Here is a 21,636-nt window from a genome sequence, read left to right as displayed (position 1 = left end):
GCCCCGGTCCTGTCGAGAAATGGGCAAGGGTTCTTGACGCATGGACGGCGTCAGGACGTAAGCAAGTTAGTCCGCACACAACGAACAAAACAAATACGTGTCTGCACGCTAAATGTTGGTACCCTAACTGGAAAGACCGAGGAACTCGCAAGAGCCCTTCGGAAAAGGTGCATTGACATCTGCGCTCTGCAAGAAACCCGATGGTCTGGTGCCAAAAGCTGCGACATTGAACGCGAACGCGGTAAAAATGGCTACAAACTTCTCTATTTTGGTAACCCACACACTCAATATGGTGTTGGCATTGCCATCTCAGAGGGTTTCCGTGATGCCATTAAAGAAGTCGAACGATTTGATGATCGGCTGATGAAGCTCACCATTATATCAGCTGATCGCACTATTCACTTCTTCACCGCGTATGCACCACAGACAGGTCGACCTGATGCCGAGAAAGATGCCTTCTGGCAACTTCTCGATGAAAAGACTTGTCACGTGCCTGCTGATGATTACATAATCATTGCCGGCGACCTTAATGGTCATGTGGGTGAAAAGGCAGACGGTAGCAGGTGCCATGGGGGAAAGGGGTTCGGAGTGCGCAATGAAGGTGGCGAACGTATAATCGATTTTGCGGACACCCATGACCTTGTACTTATGAATACATGGTTCATCAAACGATTGTCTCATCTTCCCACATTTTATAGTGGGAACAATAAAACGCAAATCGACTATATTCTCATAAGACGCCAACATTTTACCACTGTCACTGATTGCAAAGTCGTTCCCTATGAGACCATCGCACCTCAACATCGGCCGTTGATTGCTGTCCTGCGAATTAAGCCACCGATAAAACGGCGTGAGGAACGCACTGGCCCGCCGCGCATTAAATGGTGGCGATTTGGTGAGAAGAACGAAGAAACGGTCTCACTCATACGATTGCCAACCATTACGAATGTGGAAGAATCATGGAACCAAATGAAAGACACGATCCACAAAGCGGCCTCTGCAACCCTCGGGGTCACCAAGCCGGGTAAGCGGTACATCAACCGAGATACTTGGCTTTGGAATGATGATGTTGAAATGAAGGTCCGTGAAAAGAAACGCCTCTACCACAAATTTCTCGACGATAAAACGCCTGCTAATTGGCAAATTTATAAGAATGCCAACCGGGAAGCAAAGAAAGCGGTCGCTGTCACCCGAGCGAACCATTTCAAAAATCTTTACGATAAACTGGACACTCGGGATGGCGAGAGAGATCTGTACCGACTTGCTAAAAGCCGTGATGAACGCACACAGGATATCGAACACTTCTGTTGTGTTAATGACAAGAACGGTACTTTGCTTACTGATCGTCGAGCCGCGACGGATAGATGGCGAGAATACTTCGAGCAGATTTCAACTGAAGAATTTGCTCATCCTCCACTTCCACAATCATTGCCGACATTTGGAGCAGTTCCACCAGTCAGCGTAACTGAAGTCGAGGAGGCAATAAAACAAATGAAATCGGGGAAAGCAACAGGACCTGACGACATCGCATCTGAGCTCTGGAAAGCAAAGAGCTGGGACCCAACACCGTGGCTCAGTGAATTCTTTAACCGGGTTATTCAGGAAGGAAGAACACCATCTGACTGGCAAGAAAGTACCACTGTTCCAATATGGAAAAAGAAAGGTAGCCCAGCAGAATGTTCAAATTACCGTCCGATCCGGTTACTTTCCCATACCATGAAGATTTTTGAACGCATTCTTGACAACCGTATTCGCGAAATCGTTGAAATAACCGTGAATCAAGCCGGATTTGTCAAGAACTGCGGAACTACTGACGCAATACACACTGCGCGGTTACTCATGGAGAAACACCGTGAGAAGCATCGCCCTCTTTACATTGCCTTTCTGGATCTTGAGAAAGCGTTTGACCGTGTGCCACACGAACTCATCTGGTATGCTTTACGACAACACTTCGTGCCAGAAGAACTCGTGCGCTGGGTTCAATTGCTCTACCACGATCCGAAAAGTAAAGTTCGAAGTATGGCAGGTGTATCAAAACCGCTTCGTGTCTCTGTTGGAGTTCATCAAGGAAGTGCCCTCTCACCACTCCTCTTTGTCCTTGTTATGGACACCGTCACACGGGATATCCAACGTCCAGCGCCCTACACACTGCTTTATGCAGATGATGTTTTTCTAGCATCTGATAGCAAAAATGATCTCGAGCAACTTGTTCAAAAATGGAATGATCGCCTCATGCAACACGGTCTCAGATTGAATTTAAACAAAACTGAATTTTTGACGACCGATCCCCATGAAACAGGCACAATCACTGTCAGCGGCAGTGATCTGCCCAGAACTGAGCGATTTAAATACCTCGGGTCAACGCTATCAGCCAATGGAGAGCTGCGTTATGAAATTGCTTCACGCATTAACGCAACCTGGATGAAGTGGCGTTCCACAACTGGTGTCCTTTGTGATCGACGTATCAACGAACGTCTCAAATCTAAAATTTACCGCAATGTCGTCCGTCCAGTCGCTCTCTATGGTTCTGAGTGTTGGCCGACCATAAAAGACAATGAACGACGTCTTGCGGTAATGGAGACGAAGATGCTACGTTGGACTAGTGGCGTCACACGTTTAGATCACATCCGAAATGAGGATATCCGCGATCGTTATGGGGTTGCACCGATCGTGGAAAAGTTGCGAGAGAGGCGTCTTCGATGGTATGGTCACGCAATTCGTGCAAACGAGAATTCACTTGCCAAGATTGGTCTGAACATCGAAGTCGATGGTAAACGACCAAAAGGCAGACCTAAGCAACGGTGGCTTGATACGCTGGACGGGGATTTGAAAGCCTCGAGATTGCACCCAGATCAGGCATTCGATAGAGCCAAATGGCGAAGCCGATCACGACGAGCCGACCCCGCTTGTGAACGGGACAAAGGCTGAAGAAAAAGAAGAAGAGTGTTAGCTTGTTGACCGAACACCAACGGATTAAATAATCAAGGTTGTACTGTAAGAGAGCACAATTCAACGGAGACGAAACAGAGGCAAACAATTTAAGGTCGTCTGCGTAAAGCAAATACGGGCAGGTGAGGATGGAAGCGAGGTCATTGATAAAAAACAGGAAGAGTAGCGGGGCAAGTATAGAGCCTTGGGGAACAAATGGCACAGCTTGCAAAAATGAGAGGCTAGTAGCGATTTGTAGATTTATCCATGGTAGATACGATAAAGCCCACTAATGAACCTGTGCAACTACTTACAAGCCTGTGCTCAAAAACTTGTTTGCCATTCTTTAGTTTTCAGGCTTTTAGTCACTTCAACACTCCTTCCTCCACTCAAATGATTTTTTAAAAAATGCTTTACGATTAACAAAATTCGTAATAATTCCCTGCTTGTAATCACGTCTTTTATAGATAATGAATGGTGCCAATATAAACTTCTAAACTGCAAATAAATCAAAAAATTGTCCAAAAATAAAATATCTTTTTCAGACTTTGTTCATTCAGATTTGTCCGTGTTAACTTTTGAACGCCAGAGAATAAATTTCGAAATTCAGAGGTTTCTACATAAATGTTTGTGGTATCATAATTCTGCTGGCGACCAAATGACAATAAAGTTTGTGGTGACTTAGTTAGTTCGCTAAGTGGTTCTTCTAATTCTATAGTCGACAGAGGGAAACTTTTCGTAGGAGGACGCGCCCGCGCACATCTACAACCACACAAACACAAACTGAAAGTACGGAATTGCGAAAGTTTCGTTTTCAAAAATAAACAATGAAACAAAAAAAAATACTAGAATGAAACGGCACTGTGTGTGAAATGCACTTGGATGTTTCTTCATAGCAATTAATAACCGGATGTATTACGTTTTAATCACTTTATCACAAAACCACACTATGCTCTGTAATTTGCATCTGAACTACGATCTCTGATATCATTTTTCCCACCTTGAATACTTTGTATACACTATGAACACAGATTATTGTGATTAATTACGGAAACTGTAGTAACTGATTAGTCAATACACAAAAATAGCGACAACTACGGGACACACTCTGGGCAAAGCGAACAGGTAATCGTCGTGTGAATGAAATCAAAAGTCCGACTCAACTAAAATTAGTCAGAGTTGGCAGAGACATTTGCTCAAGTCAAAACCGCGAAATGATCATGACCGACGTAGCGCGATATACAAGCTTGCTGCCTACAGGTTCTCTATACTCTTACTAAAGATACTACCGCGAGCAAAGTTAAGGCTGCTAGTCCGCCTTAGATTTTACAAAAGCCGTTGGCGAGGTATGGCGGAGAGTGAGCACTCTCTAAAGAAGAGGTCTCAAAACTGGAGCTCGTGCGCTCTAGCTTACTTTAGTCTTAAATTTCCTATTGGACTTCCTTCAAGGTTAATCTATACTTTTCCAGCCTGCATTTGCAAAAAACATTTGGAACAAGTTCACATTTCATAATAAAGAATTAATGTCCAGATCAATGTAAATGTCTCTCTGAAATTAAGCCCAATGAAATCCACACATCTCTGCTTTGGAATCTCTGATTCAAAAGTGATATCTGCTTCCACAAACTTATGTTTATCAAAATATACTCTTCCACTTTTCATATTTAGCACTGTACACAAGCTCCCGTACAGTTTCAATCCAAACACACTAACAAACAAAGACGGAGCGCCATAAATTCCTCTCACCATAGAGAACTAACAACTAGAAGTATCAGACTGTTTACTTTTCTGATCACACCTAAAATAATATAAAGATATCACAGTCATGGGGATCGCCTTACTAAATGCCATAGCTTCCGGATAAGGCCTAATTTCGATGCTAACTCGAGGGAAATAATAAGCGAAGGTGCGCGTCAATGCTCGATAACGTACACATCGTGGGGTGAACCTAAGAAATTCTTTCCTTTTCAATGTAATATTATTAGATAATTCCAGCAAGTCCATGAGAAGTCAGCAGTAACAGCACGCAATGGAATGATGCCAATACACGCATATTGGTGCTGTTGACGACGAACATCTGGCAATTAAGAATAGTCAGTCCCTCGCAGATCTGGGAAAGATCTGAATTTAATTATCTATTGACGGCGACTGGTAACTGGATGCGGGGCAACGACTGTGTTGGTGGTTTGTTCCTATTCATATCGAATTTAAATTTAAAAGAGTGACACTGGGATTACCTCTGAAATTTAGAATGCTATTGCAGTGGGGTCAGTTCCCGAGTAATCCCCACTAGAATTATAAATGCAAATTCGGGAGTAGAAACTTAAGTTTTAGTTAAGTGCGTCCTTGAATCACGTAGCGTAAAGCTGACACAACAAACTATCGTATCAGATAATTTTAGGAAGAAAAATATAATTAGAACTACTCAATACCGCCCAGACAACTAGCCAAAATGAATCACATCATGACTCACACGAAACAGACTTGGCTCCTTCAACTGGTAACACCAATTCAACAACTGAATATATTTGATGTAAATTGACCCGAAAAGTTCATTTAATCAAGTGCACGGTCAAGCAACAAAGCGATTTAATTGCAGACAATTAGTTTTTTCTCTCAAGAGTCTGATTTTTCACGAGCATTGCAATTCTTGCAGACCCGTTGAAATTTAATCAATTTCACCAACTCAAGCACACAGTACATATGTAATATTCAGTACGCGAAAAGTCCGATGGAGTATCTTAAAATATCGTGATGATTTAAGCTCGCATAACTTTTCTACGTATGCATGCAAATTCAAGGAAAAAAATTAAAATCCATCTGGCAGATTGGAAACGATGGTATGTAAACACTTCGACGTTCTGAATATATGGGGCTTGAATGATGAATCCATTGGTGAAGGTATCTTTGCGAAAAAAAAGTTGTTTCCAATGTTATGAAGAAATCAACATGGCGATAAGATAACGCTTGGCCGGCCTGTTTTATAAGCCGTCTGGAACATAACGAAAGTATGGCATATTCAAGAGTTGCAAAATATTTTTCTTGGCACACATCACAAATTATTAATAATTGTTTACATAAAAGTCATTCGAGATAGGAAATAAATTATCACTCAAATTTTTTTAACACTCAACATCTATTTTCGATCATTAACAATTTCTCCTTTTCTTCTTTGGCGCTACATTCCGATGTCGGTCCTTGGCCTCCCGAAATCTACGCCACTAGTTTTCTGAGTCGAGCCAAAAACTGAGCAGCGTGTAAGCGCGTTGTCAATCGAATCCTTCGATGTACCTCGAGATTATCCAAACTGTCGTCTGCCTTCTAGGCCTATTCACTAAAACTTCCGGATGTCAATGTAGATAATAGCCTCCGGCTCGCTGTACAAAAGATGAAACTACCTGTTATCCCTAATCTGTTATCGGCTATTCTCCATAATAATAATAATAATCGTTGGCGCAACAATCCATGTTGGATCAGGGCCTTGAAGTGTGTTAGAGCACTTCATTCAAGACCGTAACGGTACACTAGGAGGCAATGTGGTCAGCATTGCGCTATTCTCCATAACTGGGCCAAAAATTCGCTTGAAGCCTTTCGAATACATTAACTTCCTGCTCTGTGACCTAATTCATCGTTCAGGTACTTCTGTCGTAGCATCCTAGCTAACTGTGGTGTATCCCCGACTACGTGGATTTTTATTTTTTAATACTGATAGCATGAGGGTAATAGGTTTTGTCAGCAAACATTTTCCGTTTCATTTTAAAAGTTTTGTGTAAAACATTCTCAGAAACTACTCAGAAAAATCTGGAACAAGTCGGGAAACCGAAAGCTAGACGCTTCAGGTATAAAATGTTTTGTGTTTCCCTTTGTGAGGAGCATACCGCAGTTCTCCATTGGCTGATAGCATTGACTCGAAATATTTAGATTGCTGTCAGTGCTGTCAGCTGCAATAACCTGGCCTGATTTCAGATTTCTCGGTTGGGTAGGTTCTGAGACCGAGACCTGTTACACTTTTTGTGGGTCATATTTTTAACCCTCACTAATTGAGACCTTTCATTTCATACCTCACATGGCCATATTTTATGAAAAAAAATTGTGCACCCTCCATTCACATGAATGGGGAGCTCCCCCTTAAACTTAACACAAATCCCTGCATGTAAAGGGAACAGCAGATCACACACTCTTGCCAATTTTCGTGACAATCGGTCAAGCCGTTTCCGAAAAAGGAAAATAAAAAGGGCTAGAGAGAAGTAGATTCTTCTTGAATGGGATTTTAATAGTTCATTCGAATGTCAATTATTCTCGTTAATTATGACGTCAGCATCTTATTTGTACGGCTTAGGATGCGGTAAATTCGCAGGAAATTGATAAGTTTAAACTGCTATAACTTTTACACTAATCGTCGGATTTCCAGTTCTCTATGTCGGTGCAAAATTTAATATTCCTAGGAGGGACAAGGGGAGTTTTTCAATCAATTTCTAAAAGTTGGCAATATACTATTAGTAAGTTTATTTGAGCAGATATCGGAATGTGGCATCTTTCGAGGCTTAAATTTCACATGTGTGTTTTGCACTAGCTAGGAAGAAGTAGATTCTTCATAAATGCGAATCTAAGATTTCACTCGATTCTCAACTATTCTTAACTTAATTTGAGCAGATATCGATATGAAGAGTATTTTGAGGCCTGGACACCATATAGAGGCAGCTTCGTGATTTTTTCAGATTTCTAGGTTGGGTAGTTTCTAAGAATCGATCCTTTAAAGAAATCATCACTTTCCACCAGTCCCACTCCACGCCTTTCTAACAAATGTCAAAATTAAGGCTGGCATCGGAAAGTACTAATTGAGACCTTTCATTTGATACCCAACATGGCTATATTCGGTGAAAAAAAAACTTGACACCTTCCTTTTACATGTATGGGGACCCCTTCTTAATCTCAACGTAGAAGGATATCACTCACTGCATGTCTGGGCGTTCACAGTTCCCACCTTCTCACCAAATTTCGTGTCGATCAGTATAACCGTTTCTGAAAAAAGTGCGTGTTACAGACAAACAGACAGACGAATGTTTGCCGAGGCGTTCACCTTAAAGAAGGAGCATTTCCTACACAATGGAAGAAGCAGAAATTAATACTAGTCCCCAAATCAAACATACCTCTGGGGGAAGCTTCGTTCTACAGGTCGATATGCCTTCTAAATAATACAGGCAAACTATTCGAACGAGTAATCTATAATAGATTACTTCCAATTGCCGAAAAGGATGGCGGTCTCTCCTAAAATCAGTTCGATTTTCGAAAGAGGAGGTCTACAACGGATGCAGTTGTCCTAGTAGCTAACACAGCTAACACCGCACTTGACGAGGGCAAATGTTGTGCAGTGGTTAGACTTGATGTGAAGAACGCCTTCAATTTCGCTAGATGGCACAAAATACTTGAGTCCCTAATCCACTTAGTCGTGGCGACTTCCTAATCGATAGGATTCTGTGCTGCGAATCATATGAAGGAATGAAATTATACCAAACGACATGCGGAGTTCCACAAGGGTCTGTCCTAGGGCCACTCTTGTGGATTATTATGTATAACGGAGTATTGACGCTAGACCTTCCTACTGGTATGGCCTCCATTGATTTCGCTGTATGCAGCCCCAGTTTGGCAGATGCACTGAAAAATATAGCAAATAAGAGAAAGATTGAAGCTGCGTATCGAATAAGTGTACTGCGAACATGTTGCGCGTCGGCGACAGTTCACAAAATGTCGCGGAATGGCAAGAGAAGTGGGGCTCACAAAATCATATAGGATATCCGGAAATGGGTCGAGCGACCCCACGGCGAAGTATGTTTCGACCTAACTCAATTCTTGAGCGGACACGGAAGCTATGGAGCATATCTGTATCGATTTGAGCGTGATGATTCGCCATGTTGCCCAAAGTGCCCAAATATTCCAGAGGACGCAGAACACGTCTTTTTTCATTGCCCCAGATTCGAAGCTCAAAGGGCAACATTAGAAGCTACAACCGGGGAGCACTTTACACCCGAAAATATAATGAAACTTATGGTGAAAGCAAAGGGAATATGGACCGAAATTGAAAGGGTGATTACAGCCATCGGAAAAAAAGTTAGGCAGGAAGAAGTCATCCGAAAGAATGAACGCGAGAGAAACACGAATATTAACATGAGCACAGAATAAATTCTGATCCAGTCCCGCGACGTAATACAAAATGGGAATCCCGCGGGGAGAATGGAAGGAGATGGTTTTAATGGGTAAGAGTCCCACATAACCGTGTGGCAGGAGCCTGCGCTAGCTTTTGAAGCTTTCCGTCTTCCATCAGCAAAAAAAAAAGACAGACAGACATTGAGCCGATTTTAATAAGGTTTTGTTTTGCAAACAAAACCAAACCAAAAATGATATATTTGGTGAATGCACTTCAAAGTTGACTATAATTTACTTATGGACGAATTGAAAGATAGTCCTCCAACTCTGCCATGGATGGTCCCCAGCCTGTTTGTGAGAGGAGGGAGCAAGAGTCACTACAGTCTTTGGCGTATCAGGAAGTAGCCAGGGCCCAAGCCTAAAACTAATGTTAATGGTATTAGGACGGGCACCGTGACAAGTCAGGAGAAGTTGTCTCAAATAATCACGATTTCGCTACCATATACCGCATTACGAAAGAACTTTCAGATGGTCGCCGTCCTCTCGATGCTCCAGTGAGAAACATAACATTCACATTTCACCACGGTTTTCAACGGTATCACATCTGATCAAATTCCACCTCTTTTGGTTGAAACGGCTAGTCACAATAACATACGGATACGGACTACTCCTCCAAACAAAAGAAAGGTCATCTCGGTTATCAATTCACTTGTTAAGTGGTGAAATCGAAATGTGTAAAAAGCTAAAACTGAGACAAAATATGAGCTCTATATCTCTCACTTATTTCGTATTCGGAATGTGCAATGAGAGTTAAGGTGTCTCCGACTCATTGATTATCAATGCGCAATCGGATGAAAACTATGTAATCACATAATTGTGGTGGAAGAGGTTTAGTTAAACGTGTAGGACGAGCATGGTAATACGCAATTAGTAGACGTACTAACTTGTTGCCATAGCTTGCAATCCTACACAAATGAGAAAATTGGGAATGGATCTTGACGGAGATCTTCCAATAATATATGTGTGTGTGAAAACAGGTTTAGCTTGAAACCCTTCCACTTGTCCAGTTTTACGCTTTAAGTAGATAATATAAGAAAGGATCTCAATCGGAGATATGCGGTGAAACAATAAAATAGAAGATTTTAGAAGAGAAAAGATCTTGGTCGAATATCGAGCACGAAATATTTGAAATAAAGACAAATTGACGTACTTTTTTGTGTTTTAATATTTGTGCGTTTAAGTACTTTACAGCACTCAAGCGGAATAAAGCCGTCGGACTTGAAGATCCCCCCGCGGAACTGTTCCTGCTGCCCTGCCCAGAAGACGTGAAGAATTTCAAAGGACCATGTCATCATTCCCTTAATGACATGTATATTCTCCGTTCGTATGTCCGGATAGCTGAGTGGTTAGAGCGCAAGGCTGTCGTACGGAAGGTCGCGGTTCAAATCTCACTGGTGGCAGTGGAATTTGTATCGTGATTTGACGTCGGATACCAGTCGACTCAGCTGTGAATGAGTACCTGAGTCAAATCAGGGTAATAATCTCGGGCGAGCGCAATGCTGACCACATTGCCTCCTAGTGTACCGTTACGGTCTTGAATGAAGTGCTCTAACACACTTCAAGGCCCTGATCCAACATGGATTGTTGCGCCAACGATTATTATTATTATATTCTCTCTTACCAAGTCATGGACCTTGGCCAAATGGCTTTGGATTTGAAAAGAGAAACAAGCAGTGTTGGACTGAAGACCAAACAAAGCCAAGATTCTCAATCTAATTGGTCACCGCATCCTTCTTATCTGTTTTAATGGGCAGAACATTGAGGGTGTCAATTAATTTATTTATCTTGGTAGCGTTGGTTCTACCGACGGTGCCACTGAAATCCGCCGTGTCATCAGTGTCATCTGGTCCAACAAAATCTCGAATGATGACCTGAACTTGCGTACTGGTCAGTTACCGGTAGATGTGTCATGGGTGAAAGTGGCAGTAGATAGGGCAACGAATGCTATGCCATGCAATGGAACCCACTTCTCCAGAAAGGCCGAAAAGTAGGCCACCCTAGAACCATATGGCGCAGAACAATGGAAGAGCAGTGTCTTTTTCTCGGGAAGACCTGAACAAAGGTAAAACTCATTTCGTCGAAACGGGAACGATAGCGCGTAGGCATAGAGAATACGCCATGTTCCATTTAAAAGAGATTGCCCACCACAAGCCTACAATATTGCAACATTTAATGATGAAAAGTGTAGGAATTATTGATGCAAGCCGTATATAATCTCTACTCATGTAGCAAATACTGGATATATGCAGATAAGCCCCAAAGTAAACGACTTTCAACGATGCATCCATTTCGAGTTGAGCCAAAATTAACAAAGTTCGCATAAAAAAATACTTTTTACTAGTGTTACTTTTCACATTTTTGTAATAATTTTGTGTCAATAGGGACTCATAAGATCAAACAAAAAAAATTGTCATTGTTTGTTGACACGTAAAAGACGCGGGGTTATCGTTAACCATGACAGTGTGTGCCCTGACAATTGAAACTCAAAATTTTTCCGGCCACAGCATTGAGTTTATGGTTTATACGCGCAGTAGCCTTGGTTTCATTCAATACGGGGAAAATCAAGTACGTCGTCAATCATTTTTTATGCCAAAAGAGGCGATTGCCGGAACAAAACGTACTTTTTGGAAGTAGCTCAGTAGAAATATTGAAGATAGTTTCGGGGAATATTTAATCAAAAACAAACAAAGCCATTTAGAGTTAGAAATGTTATTTTATTTCACAAGTTGTATTTCGGGAACCAGTTATTTCCTCCACCCATGCGAGCTCCTCTGGAGAAGAGAGAAATTCCCAATTATATCAGGGACACCTGATGACCGAAGTCCGATCTTTGAAAGAAAACATTTTACCCAAGGGAAAAAACCTGTATTTTTTATATTCAATTCTGGAATATCAATTAGCATCTAATTATACGCCAAAAACGATTATGGCAATAGCAAATGAAGATGAACATGAACTTGTCATAGCTTACTTAAATCTTCCATGGAAGAGCCTCCTAAGGCAAGCAAATTCCAGCCATCATCAAATACGACAGCTTCATGCGGAGTATCAATCACCTCCGCATCTCAAGTTTCGCTATTGATTTTAAAATTTGCGCTCATGCACTTTGACAGCGTATCGTTCCCAAATGTAAACAAACCTTGACAGGATGGAAGCCAAGGAAAACATCGGATGAGTAATCTCTTAATGTTTGCTGCCCACAACTTCCGGAGAAATTTCACTATTTCCCGCGCAACAGCGAAGAAAAGCAGACAGAGCCATTTCACAGCAGCCAATTACCAGGAAAAACAATGACCGATATTAAACAATTTATTGCCCAAATAAGGAGCGAAGTATGCGGACAGACAACTACCCAAAAACAGTCATTGCGAGTATGAAACCGGCGCGGGATTCACTTCGTAATCCCCAAATATCTTCGCCCGGAAACTGCACAAACACCGCTCAATTAATTACTAGAAGTTAATGCACATCTAGACCCCGAAGTGGAGCAAAATATTCACTCCAAATAGCGAAATTCTGCAGACAAATCCTCTCCGTTTGCAATTGGCTGGAAAATGGCGGAGTATGGACAGCGGATGTAACAGATGATACTGCGAACCACTTTTCCGCGGGATCGAGCTCTTGTGCAGACGAAATCAGATTGTTGAAGGGAACACAAGGAATCTACAAATCATTCACTTACTTTTTTAACATAGCCGTAAGGCTCGGAACAGCAATAAAAACAGAAATTCGACACTACTTTTAAGCACTTTGACACTTCGCTTGAAAATAGACTAACACTATCAAATCATACACGCCCGACTTGTAGCTGTCATAAACCTACCCAGCGACATCTGTTGCTCGGTACTAATTACGTGAATAGGTAAAAGTGTTATAATTAAAGTTGGCGTAGGTAAAACGATTTATAACTGAAATTTTAAAACGCTCCGTCGGATAAAAATTGAGTTTCCTCTTCACAATATAAGGAACGCATCTAACTAGATAAATCTCCCTTATACCATTTGTATGTTTTCTCCGCAATTCGATTCATTCCTTCTTCATTTCAACAATTGGAACATTTTCTCCGCGAAAAGGTAAGCGTAAACCTATGTAGTTGGAAATGCATGCGTTTCGTTTAAGTTGCTAGTGTCTAAATTCATTACTGGTTTATTAAGTAGCTCTGCCCACGTGGTTGACAATAGTTAGCGCGGATGTACATTTTGTACATCCTCCTTTTTGGATCATTACATCCGAATTATACAAGTCATCCCTTAACAAACTGGCGATAAAGGAAATCGCTACTTTTACTCCTCTGGTAACGATCTTATAGTATAGAAAGCAGAACAGCATTACAACTTACCAAATAAATTCGAAGCGAGCTAAAACGCGCCCAATTTTCCGAAGGTAGCTATAGTTAAACCTACAAAAAGTTTAAAAATGTGAGTAAGAGGACAAACCGTTCCATGGAGTTACTTAGATTCCAGTTTGAAAAACAAACAAGTGAAAAAGTTTACCGCCATGTTACACCAAGCTCATTGGAATTCTCAGTTCAAAGACATGAAAGTAGCTTGCTAAATATTAGTAACTAATGGTTCGAAATGTTTTTGCGTCCTGGAACGAAAATTTTACTCAAATATTCTAATAATGTTACCAAAAAGAAGGATAATACGAGTTAGTTTAATACAATAATACAATTTCAAACTATTGAATCAAAAACCACATTTAACATGTTTATGCAGTAATAAAATGTTGCTCATCTAAAAAAGTTATATAAAATGGTTAAACAAAATTTCTGAGACATTCGGAAAAAAACCAGGCAAATGAAATCTGCACCTCTTCCAGTTTGCTTTTTCTTTAGTCATTATCTTGTTTGCTAGTGGAGTCTACTAGTATGGATCGAGTTAAAAAATTCTATTTATTTAAAACTTGCTTGTGAGAAGTCAAGAGTCATTAGTTAGTCAACATTAATGTTTCGGACGATTTCTTGGTCGTGCGGATGACACAACCATATCGTCAAAGGTGCTTCTCTAGCAAATTCTCAACAATGGGTACAACACCATCACTTTGGTAATGAGTATTGCAAGTTATACCTCTGATTCAACATTCTGGCCCTAATCCCCCATCAAACTCACCAACTCACCAAAAGAGGAATGTTCCGCAAGTGACCACGGGTCGTTTATGATTACGAGCATAATAATCTTTGCCGACAGGTCAGTCATGGAAAGCAGATCGGTTCTTCGAAAACCTCAATGGAATTGGTTTATTCCCTGAACAAAATGAGGATAATATTTATGACTAAGATGAACTGAGTCTGTGCTGCCAGTCAAGAAACATTATCAGCACTAAAGTGCAATATCATCTCTAACCATTTAGTTGTCCGCATTGGTTTTGACGCCGGTGTCGCAAAAATGAACATCAGCTACTCCGTGATATGTGACGCCCCACCATACCCTCACAGAAGATCATTTTGTCGGTCGAATTTTTCCTCGATGGTAAAAATTTGTTCATCTGAAAATATAATTTTGCGATATTTTTTACCAGGAAATCGTTGCAGAAGAGCAGCACACAGAGCTCGCCGTATTTTCTTCAGTTTTGGCGTTAACATATGGCTAACGCACCGCCGGTACGCAGTGAGATCGAGATCTTCTCATAAAATACGACCCATACTTCGAAATGGGCGTTTCACCATTTCTGCCGACATTCGTTTCTGCTTGCGGAAAGATTGCGACGAACACGCTCACCAACCAACTACATAAGCTGTTTCGCGGTATCGAACTAATGTCCTAAAAACGAATCGTTCGTTTACCGGCAGCTTTTTCAACAAACTATGAATCTTTTTCGGCGTATTCCCACATTGGTGCAACGCATTCTTTTTTCGTAGTTACCGAACTTCATCGTGTTGTCGTTCACGCACACTGACCTTCGGAACCTGAAAGTCTAACGGAAGTGAGGTATGGCTCTCCGTGCACAGTGTTACCAGTTTCGACGGCCTAACATTTCTCGCTCTACGCATCGACTGACAGAACTTTGTCTCAACTCCGTCTCACGTCTTAGCACATCTTAACTTCTCCAATACACTCCTCGTCCGGTAACAAACTGACGGGAATATGTGTGCTAATATGCAGTATTCCCCCTCCTTCTCACGTGTTTGGAACTCTCAGCTTTTCCAATACGCTCCTCCCAATTTTCTAATTCCATCCATTCACTTGTACTAAAAATTTAATTTTTCCAACACCCTATCACCTTGCATCTTTCCACAAAACTCTAAAATCCGTTTAAATATTTCAAATTTTGATATGGCAACTTCGCAATATTGTGGAATGGTCGTTGATGTCGTGCTTTCACATAGGCTTATCCATGCTGCATATTATGCTACGTGTTGCTACGGGTTGAATCTGAGTTCGTTTTTGCAAAGAAGCTGATTCGAAGCATACAGGCTGTGAAAAATTCAAGGTAGTTCTTGCTATTGTCACTGCCGATGTTGTTGGGAAAACAGTTAACGATGTTGCATAGGTGTGGCTAACAGATACTAGTTTACGGGAACTATATTTATTCCTTTTGTTCTCTGGCAGCCAATGTTTTGAGATTTTGCTGGCATTTCCATTTCCGTGCAGGTCTGTTTTGGGGTGCGCCAACTTATAGACCCTGTGATTTTTAACACGCTCATAATTCCTCCCTGAACCACAATAATATGTTAAACTAAGGTTTGGGGCATATTATATGTAAGGTTCACTTCATGTATCCGATCCTTAATTCGGTCTTCTGACTAGAGATATTTATGTGTACCGCAGTATGTAATTCCCAAGATGATTATCATTCCTATGATTCGAATCCACCTTAACTATCGCGGTCTAGACTTTCGAATCGAAACACCATCCTGGTGTCCGCACATTCTTATACTATTCAGGTATAGGGAATTGGTCAATCGAGCAGATAATCGATATATTTTTGTTTTGTTTTTAATTTAATTTTATTACCCTTTTCGACGATTGACTAGGCAGCTCCAACGTTATCAGACAATCTCAACCAGAAAAGTTAAAGTATCATCTTTCAAGACACTATTGGTTTCAACTCCGTCATACTATTAACATAGCATGCTGGTACCAAGCCCAGGTAAAAGAGGAGGGTTTGAGGCAACGTACTGTGTACTACCCTCAGTAAAATAAAAAAAAAAATGCTGAGATTAAAGAAAGAGATAAATAAAGCATAGTTGGAGTTATTCCACTCTACCAAATCCTACCTGATCTCTCTTGTTGACAGATCCCGCGGCACGCCGACCAAGAAAATGCATCCAATGTCGTTTAAAACAAAATCATTCGATCGAGTAACAAGCCTCAGTCAACGTGGCAGGACCGGCCCCGGTCCTGTTGAGAAATGGGTAAAGGTTCTTGACGCATGGATGGCGTCAGGACGTATGTAGGTTAGCCCGAGCAAAACAAATACTTGTCTGCACGCTAAATATTGGAACCGTAACTGTAAAGACCGAGGAACTCGCAAGAACCTTTCGGAAAAGGCGCATTGATATCTGCGCTCTGCAAGAAACCCGTTGGTCTGGTACCAAAAGCTGCGACATAGAACGCGAACGCAGTAAAAATGGCTACAAACTTCTCTATTTTGGTAGCCCACATACTTAACAAGGTGTTGGCATTGCCATCTCAGTGGGTTCCCGTGATACCATGAAGGAGGTAGAACGATTTGATGAACGACTGATAGAGCTCACCATTATATCAGCTGATTGCACTATTGACTTCTTCACTGCGTACGCACAGGTGATCTGGTCGACCTTGTACTTATGAATATATGGTTCATCAAACGATTGTCTCATCTTCCTACATTTTACAGCGGGATAATAAAACGCAAATCGATTATATTCTCATAAGACGCCGGCATTTTACCACCGTCACTGATTACAAAGCTGTTCCCTATGAGACCATCGCACCTCAACATCGGCCGTTGATTGCCGTCTTGCCAATCAAGCTACCGATAAAACAGATTGAGAAGAAAGAAGAAGTGATCTCACTTATGCCATTACCAATCATTACGAATGTAGAAGAATCGTGAAACCAAATTAAAGACACAATCAGCAAAGCAGTCTCTGCAACCCTCGAGGTGACCAAGCCAGATAAGCGGTACATCAACCGAAATACACGGCTTTGGAAAGACGATGTTGAAATAAAGATCCGTGAAAAGAAGCGCCTCTACAACAAGTTTCTCGACGATAAAATGCTCGCCAATTGGCAAATTTGTAAGAGTGCCAACTGGGAAGCAAAGAAAGCGATCGCTTTCACCCGAGCGAGCGGTCCATTACAAAGATCTTTATGATAAACTGGACACTCGGGATTGCGAGAGAGCGATACATATCTCTTGCCAAAAGCCGACACGAACGCACACAGGATATCGAACACTTCTGTTGCGTTAATAACAAGAACTTTACTTTGCTTACCGACCGTTGAGTCGCAACGGACAAGTGGCGAGAATATTTCGAGCATGTTTCAAATAAAGAATTTATTCATCCTCCACTTCCATAATCATTGCCGACATTTGAAGCAGTTCCACTTGTCAGCGCAACTGGTGCTCAGAGGTGGCGGTGAGGAAGACGGGTCGGCCAAACCAAAACCAAGTGGCTAAAAAGAACCTCCATAGTGGTGGCACCGGGAGACGTTGTATCACATTGATTTGCCGGTCGTGATGCAGTAAGCGTATGCTCCAAAGACCTAATTAGGACGTTCTGACTCGAGTCTGCACGGGGACTCATCTGAAGTAGCAATAGGTCACGACACCTTACCAAGGGTATACCAGGAACCGGGATGGCCCCTGAATTCACATACTTCAAGAAAATTTCTGTTGTATGTGCGTTCAGCTCGGTTTTCGTGATTGGCCTCCTAGTGGGAGCTTCATGAGGGTTATTGGTTACGTTCAAATGAGCAGAGACCTTCGGGTCTCGACGTGGTGTTGCGTTTCAACACGGGTACCGTGCTCCTTAGTTCGGTCTTGTATCCACCAGTATGAATGCTGAACTATGCACTCGGTATAGACTGGTACCGCTTAGTTTGCTGCAGCGGGGCTCTAATTGTGGTCACAAAATCAATCCGTGTCTTAAAAAGACCGTGGGATTAAGTCCCCAAGGCAGGTACCCACGGGAACCCATAGAGACGTAACTGCCGGCGTAACAGAAGCCCAGGAAGCAATGAAAAGAATGAAATCGGGGAAAGCCACAGGACCTGATGACATCGCTTCTGAGCTCTAGAAAGCGAAGCGCTAAGACCCAATACTGTGGTTCAATGAATTCTTAAATCCGGTTGAAAGTACTACAGTTCCAATATGGGAAAAGAAACGTAGTCCAGCATGTTCAAATGTGTTCAACCGATCCGGTTACTTTCCCATACCATGAAGATTTTTGAACGCCTTCTTGGCAACCGTATTCACGAAAACGTTGAAATAATCGTGAATCAAGCCGTGATTACTCGTGGAGAAACACCGTACGAAGCATCGCCCTCTTTACATTGTATTTCCGGATTTGGAGAAAGCGTTTGACCGTGTGCCACATGTACTAATCGCTTCATGCATCGCAGTCTCAGATTGAATCTGGATAAAACTACATTTTTGACTACCGATCCCCATGAAACAGGCACAATTACTGTCAACGGCAGTGACCTGCGCAGAACTAAGCGATTTAAATATCTCGGGTCAATGCTATTAGCCAATGCATTAACGCAACCTGGATAAAGTGGCGTTCCACAACTGGTGTTCTTTGTGATCGACATATCAACGAACGTCTCAAATCTAAAATTCACCGCAATGTCATCCGTCCTGTCGCTCCTTACGGTTCCGAATGTTGGCCGACTATAAAAGACAATGAACGGCGTTTTGCATTAATGGAGACAAAGATGTTGCGTTGGACTAGTGGCGTGACGCGTTTTGATCACTTCCAAAATGAGGATATCCGCGATCGATATGGAGTTGCACCGGTCATGGAAAAATTGCGATTCGATGATACATTCACGTAATCGCGCATACGAGATTTCATTCACTAAGATTGGTCTAAACATCGAAGGCGATGGTAAGCGACCAAAAAGTCGGCCGAAACAACGATGGCTTGATACGCTGAATGGAAATTCGGGAGTCTCGCGATTGCATCCAGATCAGGCATTTGATAGAACCACGTGGCGAAACCGATCACGTAGGCCGACCCCGCTTATGAGCAGGACAAAGGCTGGAGAAAAAGAAAGAAGAAGACACTATTGGTTTCCTCTGACCCGAGTTGAATTTTAGTCGTTGTGGTTAAAGACTAAACAATTAACAAAAAAATCAATTATGAAAATTACGTCTTGAAGGCGAAGTCCCCGCGGTAATAGTTGTTATTATTGTTCTTCATATGCGGACCATGTCCTCTGATCCTGATTCCTGTTAGAATTCCCGAACTATGCCATTAATTTTGGATGGAGAGTACCGTTGTACTTCAAGAGGACTGAAAAGGATATCTTCAGATGTTTCGTTCTGGGGTAGGTTTGACTTGAAAATTTTGTCGATGATAGATCATTTTCAAGTAGTTTTTTTCCGTCCACTCGGGCAAACGTAGATATTATTTTAATTCGATGATATTAAGTTGCCCGCGAAATATGAGTTTATTTCTACACTAGCCCTACAACAGTGAATACAGTGTTTTGTCTCCCTTACTTATTGCTGATTTTGAATAAGATAACTTCTAAGTGTCAATTAGTTAACTAAGAAAATTTGTAAAATGTTATAAGAAAAATATATATTAAATTTACAATACAAAAAGCTAACAAAACTACGAACACATCGCACGACGGCTGGAGCAGGAGAGACCTGTTCTTCTCCATGAGGTCCCTCCGTCTCCAAACCAGCGGAACTTTTTCACCGCCGGCTCTCCACTCCGGTGGCGAGTTCTAAAACGCGTGGAGAGCGCCGGTACGCCATCTACCCGCTCGTATTCACAACATTATAAAATGAATTTCGAATGTCGCGAATCCTGCTGCGCCACATCACTCCGCCCCCAGATGAAACCTAGGGGGTTTCAGCGACCAAACTCGGAATTGCGTTCCCCATCAGTCCGCGAAGCGAACGCGACGTTGCTTAAGGGCGCAGACGGGTTTCAGACTGGACAGAGAGGCCGCCTTTTTGCGTCCACCGATCTCGATCTGAAAGAAATGTTCTCCCCGCTGGAGAACGCGGTACGGGCCATCATATGGAGGCTGCAGCGGCTTCCGGACAGCATCCATGCTGAAACAGATGTTGGTCTTCCCCACTGCATATGGTTCCTAACAGGGCCAAACGGCGAATGGCGCCCCTGTGGACAAACAAAAGGCTAAATGCACCGACTGTTCCTGACCGATATCCAATTGCAATTCCAACTTTGCGCATCACCTCGCGAATTGCCGCATCTTTTCGACCTTGGACTTAGCCAAGGCTTATCATCAAATCCCTGTAGCTCCAGAAGACATACCAAAGACGGCAATATGCACACCCTTTGGACTCTTCGAGTTCACCCGAATGACTTTCGGATTGTGCAATGCGGCGCAAACCTTTCAAGGGTTCATTCAATCAGTCCTGCGAAACCTCGATTTCTGTTTCGTATGCTTGGATGATGTTTTGGTCGCCTCTTCCACTGACTCCGAGCACTTAGCCCATCTCGAGTGCATTTTTCAACGTCTCCTTGAGGCGGCTTAGTCCTAAACGTTGAGAAATGCAAATTCCTTCAAAAACAGGTGAGATTCCTCGGCCACTTCATTTCCCCTGAAGGAATACAGCCCGACCCAGACAAGGGCAGGCGATTACAAGCTTCCCGCGTCCGAAGACAGTCAAGGAGTTGAGGAGGTTCTTGAGCATGCTAAACTTCTACCGTCGTTTCCTGCCCAAGACCGCCCAACACCAGTCCGTTTTGAACGCGTACTTGTCTGGCCCCAAAACTAAGGACACACGAGAGATCGTGTGGTTTGAAGAGGCTATCCGCGCGTTTGAAAAATCCCGTCAACAACTGGCCGACGCTACACTCTTGGTATTGTTGATGCTTTTGACATCGCAGTAGGTGCTGCTCTTCACCAAAAGGTGCATCAACTCTGGCAGTCGTTGAGCTTCTTCTCTAAGCAGTTGAACCCCACTCAACGGAACTACAGTACCTACGTTCGCGAACTGCTCGCCGCGTACTTGAGCATCAAATACTTCCGCTTCGACACCTGAGCTTTATAAGCCAGTTTACGTCAGATATTCAGCACGTGTCCGGCAAGGACAACATAGTTGCTGACGCTTTGTCTCGCCTCACCCGACTTCTCGGCTATTGCCAAGGCGCAGGAGGTTGACGCAGCACTTCAGAGCCTAAAATCCCACCCCAAATACAAATTTCGGGAGTTGCCCATCTTCGGTTCGAACCTCTCTCTCTGCTGCGAAGACTCGAAAAAGGGACCTCGGCCAAACATTCCGGCCACCTTTCGCAAGGAAGTGTTCCACGCGGTTCACGACTTGCCGCATCCAGGCATCAGGACAACAAATCGGTTAGTCACCGAG

General features: G+C 42.5%; 1 protein-coding gene across 6 annotated transcripts in view; it reads right to left on the bottom strand.

Annotated features, from left to right (window-relative positions):
- The window catches only part of LOC119648236 (talin-2), a 108,485-nt gene extending 95,563 nt beyond the window's left edge, over positions 1-12,922 (bottom strand). For 4 of the 6 annotated variants that reach the window (XM_038049859.1, XM_038049862.1, XM_038049863.1 and 1 more), the window contains exon 1: positions 3,929-4,189. The gene's annotated coding sequence lies outside the window, so the exon portion shown is untranslated. Of the gene's footprint in view, positions 1-3,928; positions 4,190-12,814 lie in introns of those variants that run through there. The other 2 variants (XM_038049860.1, XM_038049861.1) reach the window with 2 other exon arrangements.
- Positions 12,923-21,636: the final 8,714 nt, after the last annotated feature.

Source organism: Hermetia illucens, chromosome 2, assembly GCF_905115235.1.
Source record: "Hermetia illucens chromosome 2, iHerIll2.2.curated.20191125, whole genome shotgun sequence".
NCBI classification, from domain to species: domain Eukaryota; kingdom Metazoa; phylum Arthropoda; class Insecta; order Diptera; family Stratiomyidae; genus Hermetia; species Hermetia illucens.
The sequence above is the reverse complement of the archived record's forward strand: the minus strand, read 5'-3'. Positions and strand labels throughout refer to the sequence as shown.